The following is a 16160-nucleotide window of genomic DNA, read 5'->3' as shown; positions in this document are numbered from 1 at the left end:
TCCAGCACTGGCCAACAGTCCGGGTGTACCCTTTTTCAGCGAGGCAGGCAACAATTCAGCTGTAGACTTCTGCATTCCTTTTCCTGCTGTGCTGATCATAGAGGCTGGTCTCCCCCCAGACCTCGTTGGAGGTCGAGGATCTCTATACCCGTCCAGACCGGAGCTCTCTTGTGTCCCTGGGCAGTGGCAGCCATGGGGGAGGGTCTGATGGAGTATTGGGGTCTGTCATGTATGCCTCAGATGCTGCTGTCTTGCACGGGGCTTTCACAGCTTTCCACGTGGGACAACCCCTTTTCCTGCTGCCGGGACTTTTAAGCTTTGCAGGAGGAGGGGAGCAGTGGAAATGCCAGGTGTGTCCAGAGTCGTCAGAGCTGCAGCTGTGAGAGGCCTCTGGAGGCCAATTATTTCGAAATAGCAGCGTCCGCACTAGTGCTGTTTTGAAATATTTCAAAATTTAGTGTTATTCCCCGAAATAAGCAGGAGTACAGATTTCAAAATAAGCAGCCCATTATTTCAAACTAATGGGTTTGGTAGTGTGGATGCTCTGCTTAGAAATTCAACCTAAGGCGGGTTATTTTGAAGTAACACCCTAGTGTAGACCATGTCTTAGGGAGTGCATTCCCGAGTTCATTAGTTAAAACATTGTTACAAAGAGACAAGGAACATGGTGGATTTAGTACATGGAACACTAGAAATCTAAGAGGGGATGAAGTAATTCAGGCATGAAAAGGCAAGTTGCAGTGATTCAGGGTAGAGACCAGTAATTTGTATAATGTGTTGAATACCCCACATAAGTAGAAGCAGGTATTTCATCATTTTGAAAAAAAAAAAAATCTAAATATTGATACAGATAATCAAAGGGTCAGGGAATAATTTCAAACTGTCCTCTTTCTAAAGTGGTCTCACAGCATGATAATAGAGAAAGTGAGGGGAGTAGCATGGAAAATACAATGGAGATGCATTATTTTAAAGTCTAAGCAATGTATTAAATATATTCAAAGATCAGAACACACAGTAACAGAAGGGTCAGTCCTTCAGTTACTATTTATGTGATGCCAATGGGCTTCTGTTTTATGACTAAAGGATGCTCATCTGAGTAAGGGATTACAATATAAGGGCTTTCGTAAGGTCTCTAAAAGGAATTCTGCCTTTCTTACTTCAGCAGTATTTTTTGCTAGGTAATCAGAATCCGAGAAACCTCTCTGCTTGTTTGGGGGAGAGTAGCTCTTGCAGAGGAAAATGTATTGTGAATTCGAAGGATAACAGTTTGAATTACAAGATCATACAACTTTACACTGTTTATGGAAACTAGGAGGCTGTGCCCCGTGCTTGCCAACCTCCCTGTCGTGGGGGGTAGGCAGTCCCAGCTCTTCCTCCCAGCCACCAGGGAGGGCTGGGCTGTGGCTATACTGAAACTGCTGTAGCCAGGGTCCCTCCCCACTCTGCCAGCCTACTTCCACAAATCAGCAGCAATATAGTTGTTGCTTGGATGAGTCTGATCCTTTGGAACTGGTTCTGGCCCATGGGCCATTATTTGTCCACTACTGTTGCCTCTGTAATAGAAATTAGAAATATAAAATAACAAACACATCAGGATTATTTGCATAGAAATATAAGACTGAAAAACCCTTGATCTAATCCAATCTCCTGAACTGAGGCAGGACCAAGCATACCTATATCATCTTGACAAGTGTTTAGTCTAACCTGTTTTTAAAAGTCTCTAATGATGTGGATTCCACAGTGTCTCTTAGAAGCCTATTTAACTGCTCTTATAATTAGGGCCCTCTAAACTTCATGGTCTGTTTTGGTCAATTTCATGACCACAGGATTTTAAAAACAATACATTTCATTATTTCAGATATTTAAATCTGAAACTTCCTGATGTGGTAGTTGTAGGGGTCCTGACCCAACAGGGAATTGGAGGATGTTACAGTATTGCCATGTTTATTTTTGTGCTGCTGGCATTGCTGCCTTCAGAGCTGGGTGGCTGAAGAGCGGCGGCTACTGGCTAGGAGCACATCTCTGAAGAAAGTGCCACCATTAGTAGCAGCGTGGAAGAATGGCATGGTATGGTATCGCATTGCTACCCTTCTGCGCTGCTGTCTTCAGAGCTGAGCTCTTGGACAGAAGCTGACACTTTCCAGCTGCCCAGCTCTAAAGGCAGCAATGCAGAAGTAAGGGTAGCATGGTAGAGTACTGCCACCATTACTTCTGTGCTGCTGCTGCTTGGATGTTTCCCTCAGCGCTGGGCACCTTGCCAGCAATGTCCTTTTTCTGGACACTCAGCTCTGAATGCAGCGCAGAAGAAAAAGTGGCAATACCACAACACCCATACACACCCCACAGTAACCTTGCAAGCCTTATCTCCTTTGCAATTCCATTTTGGGTCTGGACCTCCAGTTTGAGACCACCAGTTTCTCCTATGACATCTATATAGTATAGAATAAAAGTACACAAAAGACCAGATTTCATGATCTGTGATGCATCTTTCACGGCTATGAATTTGGTAGGGCCTTACTTAAAGTTAATCTTTCCTAAATCTCCCTTGCTGCAAATGAACTACACTACTTCTTGCCCTAGCTTCAAGGGAACCAACTGATCACCATTCTTTTTATAACAGCTATATTTGAAAACTGTAATCGGATCCCCCCTTAGAGCAAGTCTACACAGCCAGGCTAAGCCAAAATAAGCTATGCAACTTGAGCAATGTCAATTGTGTCGCTTAAGTCGAGAGAGCTTATTTCAGCTTTTGGTGCTGTCTACACAGCAGGTAGTCCGAGAATGAACACTCTTCCTTCAACTTCCCTTACTCCTTGTAAAATGAGGATTACAGGAGTTGGAGTAAGAAGAAGTCCTCCAGCTTGACATTATTTTGACATTATGTTGAAATAAGTGCTTGTAGTGGACTATGTTATTTCAGAATAATGTCAGTTATTCCAAAATAATGCTGCTGTGTAGACATAGTTTTACTGTTTTTAATATGCCCATTCTAAAAATATTTCCCTATAGGCCATGTTTTTAAACCCTTTTTCATTTTTGTTGCTCTTAGCTGGATGATCTCCAATTTGGTTACTTGTTACCTAAAGTGTGGTGTCCAGACTGGCACACACTACTGCAAAAGAGACTTCACCGGTGCTGAGTGGCATGGTACTAATTATCTTCACATCGTTAATATAACACTGTTAGTATGCTTCAAAATGATACTAGCCTTTTTCGCAACTGTATCTCATTGCTGACTCGCATTCAATTTGTGATTCCTAGAATCCACAGAGCCTTTTCCGAAGAATTACCCTCTCCCTAGTAATTCCCCACTGTGTAGTTGTAGATTTGATTGTTCCTTCCTAAGTGTAGTACAGTAAAACTCCAGTTGTCCGGCATCCAGTGGTTTGGCACTCCCGATAGTCCGGCACCAACTGGAACCCAGAAGTGCTCCAGAAGCTGCTTCAAGAAGTTGTTAGTCAATTACACTACCACCGGCTGGATCCGCAGGTGACAGGCTCACAATCTTTCTTTCCTCTACTGGCTCTGGTGAGGAGGTGGGGGGGTGGAGGTCGGCGGGGGGTGCTGAACACTCCGCCTGTGTTTCAAGGAGGCAAAGCCTGCAAGCCACAGAGGCGGAGAGGGAGCGAGAGGCAGGTAGCTGCTTCAAGAAGTTATTAGTCAATTACACTGCCACGGGCTGGATCCCCAGGCGACAGGCTCGCAATCTATCTTTTCTCTGCTGCCTCTGGGTGGGGTGGGGGACACGCCAGAGGGTTCGGCGCCATCCGCCGACCCCCGCACCTCTCCTCTTCCCTCCCCCCCAACCCTCGGCTCCTGCCCCCACCAGAGGCAGTAGAGGAAAGGTAGATTGCGAGCCTGTCGCCTGTGGATCCCGCCAGCAGCAGTGTAATAGACTAGCAACTTCTTGAAGTAGCTGCCTGCCTCTCACCCCATCTCTGCTGCTGCCGCTTGCAAGCTTTGCCTCCCTGCAAAATGGTGGCGGGTTCGGCCCTTGCTGCCGCTGTTCCCTTCCGAGCCCCCACCGGAGGCAGTGTGGGTCCCGGCAGACCCATCACAGCCCCCCCCCACCCCCCACCCTGCTTGTACCTCCCAATAGTCCAGCATATCCGATAACCCGGCACCACCTGCATCCCAAAGGTGCCGGATTATCGGAAGTCTACTGTATTTTGAACCTGAATTTCATTTTATTTAATTGGAGGACTGGTCTGAAATTATCAAGTTAATTTTGAATTCTGATTCTGTAGTTACTAAAACCAAGATCTATCTCATCTACCTCTTAGCCCCCAGCTACTAGGGCAATAACTCCTTCAGAAAAGGAATCAGGATGGTTTGGCATGATTTGTTCTTGATAAATCCATATTGTCTATTACTTATAAATCTATTATTCTCCAAGTACTTACAAATTGATTGGTTTAATAATTTGTTCCAGTACCTTTCTGGATATTAAAGTTAGTCTATAATTCCTTGGGTGATCTTTGTTCCTCTTTTCATATTTATCTCATATAAGGATATACCTCAAATATGCCTACATTATTCTAACTGACAGTGGATAGAGCAAAGTCAAGACTTCTAGATTCTGCAGTGAATGAAGTAATTTCTGATAGGGAAAGTTGATAGAGTACTTTGGGATCTCTAGATGAAAGGCACTAAATTAGATCCCACTCTTGTAGGGACTTATGCACATGTTTGACTTTATGCATATGATTATTCCTATGAAGATACTTGAATAGAACTATTCACATAAGTCTATGTGAAAAGGTGCTAAATATTGTTTAACATCAGAGATGTGAATATTAATTCAACATCTCAGCCTTAATTTTGCCTTTTCTGTTTTTTTCAATGAGGAGGGAATATATGGATTTATTTATACATCATAAAATCCAAAATCCTGCCATGGATTTATACATCATAAAATCCAAAATCCTCTCCCCTGTCTGTATGGAGTTCCTGTTGAAATAACCGTAGTTCTGCAAGTATGTAAGAATCTGCCTGTGTGCATGCAGTTGCAGTATCTGGAGAGCCCTGCAAATCCAGTTCATTTTGGCAGATGTGGGTGCAGATACCAATTTTGTATCTGTGCAGGGCTCTTAAGTATCTGTCCCTATGTCTGTAGAAGTAGATGGAAAGTAGGGGTGGGTACCAAACCATTTTGAAGGGGATGTAGTAACAGAATCTTCTGTAATTTTTCATTTTATTAGCTAAATTGGCAATTGCTAATTCCTATTTTGTTTTTTATGAGTGCAGTATACTCATGTTCCAATCACTCCCCACATACCTGATTTATTGAAAGTAATCTCATCTGCTGATGGGGGCAAAACTGACAGGTACCAGGCATGGAGACATGGCAAAATTACTTTTATTTGACAGTAACAATTTAACTAAGGGCCCATAACAGAAAATGTTTGTGGCCTACTGAGCTGCACAAAGCCCAATGGGCAATGACTGACTTTTCCACAGTAGGTTAGTGTCTTCAGGGAAAGAACAGCAGAAGCTGAAAAGGAAAACCTTGAGTGTAAGGCAGGGAGGTTCCATGGTGTGAAGGACTGAAATGTGTAAACTTAAAAAAAACACATGATCTGGTAGCACTTTATAGACTAATAAAACATGTAGATAGTATCATGAGCTTTCATGGGCATGAAGAAAATACCATCAACATGTTTTGTTAGTCTATAATGTGCTACCAGACTAATTGTTGTTTTTTAAGTTTATCCTGTACAGACTAACTTGGCTACTCCTGAAGCTTCTAAAATGTGTAAATGAGCTCCCTCCGTTGATGTTGCTGTATATATTCCACATAATGCCTTTCCTCCCCCCCTCCAACCTTATTAATGTTGAGCTACAGTTGCTAGATTCCGTATCCAAACAATCAAAAACAGTAATAAAAAAGACTGGCAGAATGAAGAGATTACTAAGGGACTGGTTGAAACTAACCCTGATCAACAGGGGATCTAGAGCAAAGGCAGGCCTCCACCAGACTCCCTGACTGCTCCACCACTGCACTGAATGCAGAGCAGCTCTCTGAATGCTGCAAGCCTGGAGGGAGGAGAGGGGAAGCTTCATGTGCTGCCTCTTCCCTCAGCAAAATATTGCAGCTCCCTCCTTTCCCTTCTACAGGCTCACAGTGTTCAGACTCAGGAACGCATGGCCCCTGTAGAAGGCAGGGACCCTGGCTGAGGAACCAGCTAGGCTGCTGGCCAAGAGCCGCACAGGTATGTGTCTCCTAGCCAGAGCCTGCCTCTGGCATCCCAGCTTCTCCCCCCCCTTGCACCCATAATCCTTCCCAGACCCTGCACCCCCTCCCACCTGCTTCTCCAGGTCACAACCCTCTACCAGACCTTGCACCCCAATCCCTCAGTTACAACCAAAATCCCTTCTCCTCCTCCTGCATTCTTGCCCCAGGTCACAACCCCCTCCCAGACCTTGCATGCATCCTATACTGCTCCTTCAGGTCACAACCCTGGACCCTGTCCTGCACCCCAGTCTCCTGCCCCAGGTCACAGCTCCCTCCTTCACCCAAACTTCCTCTCAGATCCCACACCGTTCCTGCATCCCAATCCTTTACCCCAAGCTCCCTTCTGTACCCAACCTCCATCCCAGACCCTGCACCTCCTCCATTAATATCATGGAAGAGTGTAGCCCTTGACCACTTACCAAAGTCTTGGAGTGGTTCCCTGTCAACAGTTATTGCCCACCCCTGATCTAGAGCGACAATGCAAGCTCCAGCAACTCATCACCATACACTCATGAGCAAGAGTGAGAAGCTCTGGCATGAGGGACTGTGAATTTGGGATGGCGCTATTCTGGAGGAAGCTGGCTGCTCTCTCCTGGGGCTGACTAAAGTGATCAGAGAGAACCAGAACCTAACATGGAGTTCACTGCAGTTCAGCTGGTGAATTGTGTTGGTTTGCCCACAATGGACTATGCTTTAACTTGTATTTCTCTATGCTAATTTAAGAACTTTCCCTGCTATGTTCCAGTTGACTAAATCCTACTCTTTTGAAAAGGCGGTGTGGTGTCCTTGTAAATAGTTGCTTGGATGCATTAGTCCCTGAAGAGTGTATAAGTCTCTAATGAGCAGTCTGTCTCAACTAGATTCACTGGAGTGGACAGAGATTGTGTGAAATGAGACTGAGTGCAGAAGTTCAGTCTAGGAGAGAGTGAGGCTGTATGGCCTATCTTGGTGGGAGAATGGGACTCCATGGGAGTCTGCTACACTGCTAAGGACCCTAAGAAACTGTTCTTCAAAGACAACTAAATACTCACCAATCTTAGAGCATTTGCTTTATAGACACACTACAAGATTTAGCCTGTGTTGCTCAGGTCCTTAACTCAATTAATTTTTGTTTTTCTTCTTTTGAATCATTGCTCTGGGGTGAGGCTAGGGACGAGGAGTATGCAGTCTGCCCAAGGGATGAGAGGATTACTTCAGCTCTCTCTCACCATAGTAGCAGCTTGTGGCCAGGTGAGAAGCATCTTTCCATGGTTGCTGCAGTTGGAGCTGGCGTGGGGGGGGGGGGGGTAGGTCCAAGTCCAAGTTCATCTGTCCCCTGCTCTCCCCAGCCAGAGTGAGGAATGTACCCTCGCTCTGGCTGAAGGGGAACAACCAACAATGTTCCCATACGAATTGTGGCCGGGGGGGAGCTTCAGCTCCTCCTATACATCCTAAAGAGCACCTGGAGGGTGGGAAGCTGGGCCTGGTACAGTCCCAGCTGCGGGTGAGGGGGGATTGCCTGGTGAATGTCTCTTTTCTGTATGGTTTTATGTGTCCTCATACCCAGGAGAGTTGCAGCCCCCCCCTTCTCTCCCTAAAGGGCGCCTGGCCTTGGGAGGCTCTTGGCTGGGGCAGAGGATGGGGGAGGGGCACACCCTCAACCAGCCCCTTTCACTTCCCTGGTGATTCTGTCTGTTTTCTGCATAATTTTAGGAGAAGCAATCCCATTCCAGGCACATCCTGTTTTCCTGGCACAGCCAACCCCTTACCTTGCTTTAAGTTATGATAAGAGGAAGCTGCATACATCAAAAGCTTTGCTAAAGTCAAGGTATATCACATCCACTGACTTTCCCATAGCTACAGAGCCAGTTATCTCATTTCTTTATTCATAAATGGTGCAGAAAAAATGATTTTATAGACCTCTATCATATCCTGTCACTCTTAGTTTAGTCATTTGTTTTCCAAGATGAGAAGTTCCAGTCTTTTTAATCTCTCCTCATATGGAAGCTGTTCTTTGTCCCTAATAATTTCTGTTGCCTTTTTCTGTACCTTTTCCAAAATCAATATATGTTTTTTAGATGGGATGACCAGATTTTTTGTGCAGTATTGTCTTTATATAGAGGCAATATATTTTCTGTCTTATTACCTATTCCTTTCCTAATGATTCCCAATATTCTGTTAGCTTTTTAGATTGCCGCTGCACATTGAGCAGATGTTTTCAGAGAGCTACCACAATGATTCCAAGATCTCTTTCTTGAGCAGTAACAATGAATTTAAATCTAATAATTGTATAGGTATAGTTGGGATTATGTTTTTCTATGTGCATTACTTTGCATTTATCAACATTGAATTCCATCTGCCATAGGTTGCCTAAGAACCCAGTTTTATGAGATCCCTCTGTGACTCTTTGCAGTCAGTTTCTGATTTAACTATTTTGAGTAATTTTATGTCATCTTGAAATTTTGCCACCTCACTATTTACCCCTTTTCAAGATCATTTATGAATAAGTTGAACAGCACTGGTCTCAGTACAGACCCTGGAGCACACCACTGTTTATTCCTACCTTTTGTTTCCTCTCTCTTAAGTGGAGTACTTAGTAATGTTTTCATGATCATCTAATGCAGGGTGTCAGGTGGGAGCAGGTCCATGAGAGGAGCCAGTTTAAAAACCAGCTCCCCTTGTGGACCGGCTGCTTGTTGTCCAGTGCTGCTGCCTCTGGCATGGGCTGCAGGTTTGTATAATTTTTGGTGTTGCCCCATTAGCCACACCTCCTGACCCCCGTTAGCCAGGCCTCTGGAGGTAACATGCTTGGGGCAAGATGGACACATGACCAGAAGTAAAAGGTGTCATGTCACCCCTCTTGAAGGACTTTTCCCACCATCCTCCTACCAACAGGGATTAGTTTGGCCCCCATCAAACCCCCCTCATGCAACTATCCTGCAATTGCATTAACACAATGTGTGTGACATTAACTCAGGGGCAGAGAGGCTGGGGGAAGTGTTCCCTCTAAGGCTGTCTACACTCGTGGCTTCTTGCACAAGTATAGGCATTCTTGCACAAGAACCCACAGAGCATCCACAGTTCCCTTCCTTGCGCAAGGAAATTTACAGTACGGCATGGTAAGAGAGGGTGTCTTGCTCAAAAGCTATGCTCTTTTCTAACAGTAGTAAGGTCTTGCACAAGAGGGCAGCGTGGATGCTCTGCAGGGATTTCTTGCAAAAGAAACCCCGATGGCTAAAATGGCCAATGGAGCTTTCTTGCGCAAGAGAGCGTCCACACTGCCATGGATGCTCCTGTGCAAAAGCACAGCTCGCACATGGCAGTGTGTATGTGTTCTTGCACAAGACTTCTTGCACAAGAAGCCGCCAGTGTAGACATAGCCTAAGAGTTTCCCCTCATGAGCAGAATGAATTTTGTGTTGTGCACCAGTACTGAGTTCATGTGGCTTGTTTGGATGTGCTACCATGGCACCCAAGTTATTAATAAATATCTTATAAACCTTTACCTTTTCTCTCTGCTGCCATGGCTCCATCAGCTCCCCTGGTGCCTTCTGCCCCCCAACTCCTCCCCCTACCATCCTGACTCCTGCCCTTCTCACTGCCCTCAGCCCTCCTGCAACCTGCCCCCCTCCACCAGTCCTTCTCTCCCCTGTGCCCACTCCTCCAGTAGCCCTACTCTGATAATGTGAGCTACCCCTCCTCATCCCTTCTCCTAACACCTCCCTCTACACACCTGTCCTGCCTCTCTCCTCTGGTGCTGGTCCCTCCCCTGTAGGTGTCTGCCCTTCTGCTTCACCCCCAGAATTCCCTGGCACCTGCACCTTCCCTTAGCCCTGCACCATCCTGGTGCCTCCCCCTTCCCTCACTACCCTGTACCCTTTGCCCTCTTTTTCCCCCATGTCCACCCCCTCATCTCTCTCTGCCCCCATTCCCTTTATGCCCCTGTGCCCTCATCCCCTCCTTGCTTCATCCCCGCCTTTCTCATGCCTACCTCTCCTTTCAAACATTCTCCCAGCACCTTCCCCTCCCCCTCTAGGTCCCAATGCCCTTACCTCCTCCTCTCCCAGCATCACCCTGTCCCCCTCCCACTGACACCTCCCCTTCTGCTTTTTTCCTCATTGTCTCCACTTTGGCCCTCATTGTCTCTCCTGCACCCGGTCCCTTGGTGCCTTCCCCTTTCTTCTCTTCCCCTCAGCACAAGCCCCTTCCTCTACTACCCACCTTCTGCCTTCCAGTTTGCAGCGACCCCGGCCCAGGCTCCAGACCCCATCTTTCGGGGTGGGGAGCCCAGACCCAAGTTCTGGGCCTCTCTGTTTCCCTAGCCAGCTCCAAACTGACACTGTCTCCAGCCCCTCCTCTGGCCTTTGTCTCTCTTCTGGACAAGGAGGCCACCTGACCTCTTTGTTCTCTAACACCTTCAGTTGGCACCTTGCAGGAGAGGGGCCTAGGCCATCAGTTGCCAGGAGACAGAGTGTCAGCCATTCTCTCTACAACCGTGGTCACCAACAGGTCGATCGCGAGACCTCTACCAGTCGATCACGAGGCGTCCTGTCCGCCCCGCCCCCATTTCCCTCCTACCCCCGAGAAGCCCCACTACCTACCTCCAGTGAAAATGGAGGTAGTGTAGGCTTCCCGGGGATGGACAGAAGTCCTGCAGCTTAGCGCCACTTCCAGCGATTCCAGAAGTAGCACTAGTTGCTCTGCTGGGTGTACTGCAGGAGGGAGCATTGGCTCCCTGTACTGCACGGGAGGGGTGAGTCAGCCCCGGGGGAGGTGCGCGCGGGGTTTCCCTGGCCCGGGGGGGAGGGGGGAGTCAGCCCTGGGACAGGCGTGCGCGGGGTTTCCTTGCGCCGGGGGGGGGGGGGTTGGTGCAGGCGTGTGTGTGCGGGGGGCTTCCCTGCGCCGGTGGGGGGGGGTTGGCCCCGCGGCAGGCACGCGCTGGTTTCCCTCTGGGGGCGGGGGAATCCTGGGAGGAGGCAGATACAGGGGACTCTCTGCCTCCACTGGCACCCCACTCCCCAGCTACCACTCCCCAGCTACAGAACTCTGTCCCCACTCCCCTCCCCATTCCCCTAATGCTGTCCCCACTCTCCTGTCCCCAGCCACAGAACTCTGTCCCCACTCTCCTGTCCCCAGCCACAGAACTCTGTTCCCACTCTCCTGTCCCCAGCCACAGATCTCTGTCCCTATTCCTATCCCCAGCTGCAGAAACCTGTCCCCACTGGCACTCTGTCCCCTGCTGCAGAACCCTGTCGTCCTCCCCTCCCAGCACCCTGTTCCTTCTCCCCTGTCCCCAGCCGCAGAACTCTGTCCCCACAAAATGTATAATTATAAATGCTTCATTTTAGATTTAAATAGCATGAATAAAAACAGACCATTTATTTCATAACTATAAACACGTGATTTTAATTTTATACATCGCATAATTTAAAAATAAACTGTTTATCAGAGTGTGTAAGTAAGGGCTGGAGATAGCAAATGATGGACAGGAGGAGAATAGAGAGGGCGGGGCTTCAATGAAGGGGCGAGGAGGTAGATCTTCGCCTGTTAGGAGATTTAAAAAGTAATCTTGGGTGTAAAAAGGTTGAAGACATCCTTATCCCTGCACCTAGATACTTAAGAAATGCATAGGGGAAGCTGAGGCACACACACAGTATTCATAAACCAGGTACCAAAAAATATCAAGTTCCTCTATGGCATATCTAAACAGAGCTCGGTAACACTGTTAAAAGCCACCCACTACAGTGCAAATAAAAAGAAACATTATTACACTACTGACAACAAAGCAGTTTGACACTGTGTGTTCATAACTAACTCAGTAAGATTTGTTCAAAGCCTTCTCTAGACATCTATTTATAGCCAATCAGCCCCTCTCCAATTCCACACCCTCCCCCCCCCCCCCCCCCCCCCCCCAGAGGAAAGTCAAGGGAAATTTAACAGATGTAATCCTGGATTCTAAAACTGAGAGGAAAGTGGAATTCCCATCCAAAGATCACCATGTACAGCAGCAACTGGCCATAGAGATGTGAGCTCAGACTCAAGTGGAAGCCACACATACAGGATTGCCCTTATTCCTACATTATTAAACAAATGTGTTTTAATCGTGTTACTGCAGCATCAGTCTATACTCATACACTGGGGTCCTCCTGGCACACACACTGCAGCCCCTACCTCTGCCGTATATCCCCCTACTTCTCCCCCCCCGCCTGTAGTACGAATATAAAACCTAGTGGGGTGACAGCCCTGTGGCTATTACAACCCACCCTCTTGTACCAACACTCTTCCCCCCCATCTCAATGCAGATTGCAACAGGGACGGGAGGGGTGATAATTCCTTGGGGAAGGAAGAACACTGAGCAGGGGCATCTTGGGAATAATCCCCCTTGAGGAGCCAGCGGGGATCAGATGGGGGGTGGAGGGACTAACCTCTCTCAGGGAGAAAGGACCGGGAACTGATAGTCTTCTGGAGATGAGAGGTGGCAGATAACCCTGAGTGGCTGGGAAATCACTAGGGTCATGGTAGGGCGAGAAGTCAGTCTGCTCCAGCACCACCATCACCGTGCTCCCCTGCAGCAGGTATGTGGCTGGGGGCGGACCTGCCTACCAGCAGCTCACACACAGGGTGACCCCCACCCCCAGGAGGCAAAGGAGCCTCCCCGCAGCGCGGAGGCCAGCTGGCCCCACTCGTCACAGCCTCCTGAGTGGTGGGGGCTGGGACATGCTCCAGGCAGAGCCAGGGGAGAGATCTCGCTCCATATTAGTGGAGCAGGGCCCCCGGCTCTGAATATTGGTGGAGCACGGGCACCACGAGCCCATATAACTTGCCGCCTATGGCCTCTGGGTATGTCTACACTTGCCTCCTACTCTGAAGTAGGGAGGCAAATGAAGCATACCAAAGTTGCAAATCAAGCCCGGGATTTAAATATCCTGCACTTGATTTGCATGTTCCCAGCCAGTCGCCATTTTAGAAATTCACTAACCTGGAGTAACTGCCCGTGTCTAAACGTGGCAGTGAAACGGGAGTCCGATTTAAAGCCCTAACTTGAATTAGCTGGTATTCTTCCTGCAATGAGGTTTACCAGCTAATTTGAATTAGGGGCTTTAAATTGGACTCCCGTTTCACTGCCACTTGTGGATGCGGGCAGTTACTCTGGGCTAGTGAATTTCTAAAATGGCGACTGGCTGGGAACATGCAAATCAAGCGTGGGATATTTAAATTCCGGGCTTGATTTGCAACTTCGATATGCTTCATTTGCCTCACTACTTCGAAGTAGGGGGCTAGTGTAGACATACCCTGTGATAAAGAGGCACCATAACAGGGTGGCAGCAGCCCTTGTCTAAGGTGGGTCTGAGCTCCTGGACCCAGCATGAGACAGAACTGAGGCAGGCAGACTGCCTGCCTGCCTCCTAATACACTTTAAATGCAGAGTCACAGCAGGAGAAGGTTCTGGACCTGGTGCAAGCCAGAACTGACCTAGGCTGTTGGCCAGCCTGCTAAAAAAATTTACTGGCAAGAGTGGGTGGAGGGAAATGTCTGTAGCATTAACCTATAAGCTTTTGCGTATCGGTTTATTGACTATTCAGTTACATCCCTATATGGGCCCACTTTGAGAGAGCTGCTTAATGGGCCACTCTAGTTTGTTTACTTAATGGCTCCATCAGCCACGGAGCTTCATGGTTTCCATTGGCTCCAGTTCACTGTTTGCAACCAAAGGAAGTCAAAGCCAGCCACTTGCCAACCTTCTCCCCTCCAGGCCTGCCCCAGGACTGTTCCTCCTGGGTGCCCTGGAGTCTCCAGGAATTAGGTGTAGCCCAAGGTCCAGTGTGTTTCAGCAGCAGCCCTGGGAACTACAAGTTGTGGACTACAAATTGCGGCATGCTGGGAGAACTTTCTGTTTCCTGCCAGGATGTGCCCTCTGCCCCCAGCAGGGTCTCAGCAAGGACTGTGCTAGAAACAGCACCCAGGCTGCATGCTGAGAGAGGGGGCTGCTGAACTGTTCTATGTTTTTTTTTTTACAGAATAAAGCCTGTTCCTGGTGATTTGTCGGAGTGGGTCTGGTCTGAGGTGCACTCACACATACACAATATACAATGCAGAGCACCCCAAGCAGCCTCTGGTCTAGCCCCCCACAGTGGTGTAAGAAGTCACAAGGCTTCCCCTATGCTGAATAACCTCACACTGGGCTAGCCAACAGGAGGGGTTACATAAGCATTATATCAAGCGATTAAAAACTCCAGGAATCCATCCAGCCTAAACCGGTACCCTATTATTTGCATATGTTCTTGCTTGAAATAAGGGATAAAGGGATCTTTCGGAAAAGGCTTTATTTTTCGAAAGATCAGCGTCTAGACTGGTGCTTTTCTCCCACAAAGCTCCGTGCCGAAAAAAAGCAGCAACCATTTTTATGCTAATGAAGCGTGGGAGATTTAAATCCCCGCTTCATTAGCAATTGCAATACGTCTAATTTACATCCCTTTTCTGAAAAAGGGATGTAGTCTAGACGTAGCCTTGGTGTTTTTCTAAAGGCCTGGAGTCAATTGATTATGTAGGAATCTCAGCTTTAATTTTAAAAAAGTTCTCTATACTTCTGGGCCTTACAGCTAAGGAGGAAAGCTTTAAAACATGAACCCTAAATACTCAAGGAACAAAAGGTCAATAAAAATCCAGCATGTTTTATTTTTAAAAAATCTTATGATTTGTAGACCATTCTCATAACTTTGTGTAGGTGTTCCTTGTGATTTTTGGATTGGCAATACTGCTCTTTGATTGGTGAATTTAGAAAGGTATCTCCCTTCAGTTTCCCTTTCCACCCTCCTTTTTTGTCACAGGTCATCAGAGAATCATAGAGACAATGGAGAGTAGGGTGAGTCCATGACTATGGTTAATGACTGGTCAGGGTGACTATTATCGGCCAGTGGTCTGAATGAGCTATCTACGGCCATCTGTTAATCAACTGTAGGAAAAGGCCTCAAGAGTAGACCTTATTTATATAGACAACCTACTTTGCCACAGAGATCAGTAGACACACTTGCTGTGTCAAGGAGATCAATTTTGGCTCTTTCGGTTGAAATTCACTTAAGACTTGGATCTGGGAGAATGAAATGTTGTTATCCATATTGTATGATTAGAAGGTAAAAGACTTGAACTTAATATGACCTGCCTTAGGGTTTACCATAACTTGAACACTAAGCAGGGGATAGTGATAGAGATGCAGCCCTGTTAGTCTGGGCAATGTGAAACAAAAGACAGGACTATGTAGCACTTTAAAGACTAACAAGATGGTTTATTAGGTGATGAGCTTTCGTGGGCCAGACCCACTTCCTCAGATCAATATGTGGAAGAAAATTGGCACAACCATATATACCAAAGTGATACAATCAAAAAAAGAATGCATGTGAAATTGACAGACTTGTCAATGTGTTGAAGAGCAGTGCAAAGGAGGCAGTGGTGGGGAGGTACCATATTACCTAGTGAAATCATTGGTGCTGAAATCACTAAGGACTGGAATTTGACCAAAGAACTGACACTTTCTTAACAAATACTCTCAATTTTTACTATTTAAAAAGTAAATCAATGTAACAGAAAACTAAAACGCTCTCTGGTAACTTTTAAAAAGCAAACTTTAAACTTTCTTGAAAAGATTGGGTAGTTTGCAATTGAAAATATTTGACCAGCACTTAAGGCAACTGATTTAATTTTGTGTAAAATGTTGCATAAAGGATGGCATTTTTTTGAAAATGTCCAACTCTATTGATATACATTTTTATCATATCTGCTTCTGATGTGATATTTGTGTGTGGTTGTGAGGGGGTTTTTTTTGCTCCACAAAAAATCCTGGGTGGTGGGGCCCTGCCAAAACTGTTCGAATTGGGCCCCACACTTCCTAAGCCTGCCCTGGCAAGGGGGGGGTAATGGTTCTACTATTGGTAGGCAGCCAGAGGTGCTGC

The sequence above is a fragment of the Pelodiscus sinensis genome, chromosome 10, assembly GCF_052426305.1.
Source record: "Pelodiscus sinensis isolate ZL-2025 chromosome 10, ASM5242630v1, whole genome shotgun sequence".
Lineage (NCBI taxonomy): Eukaryota > Metazoa > Chordata > Testudines > Trionychidae > Pelodiscus > Pelodiscus sinensis.
The sequence above is the reverse complement of the archived record's forward strand: the minus strand, read 5'-3'. Positions refer to the sequence as shown.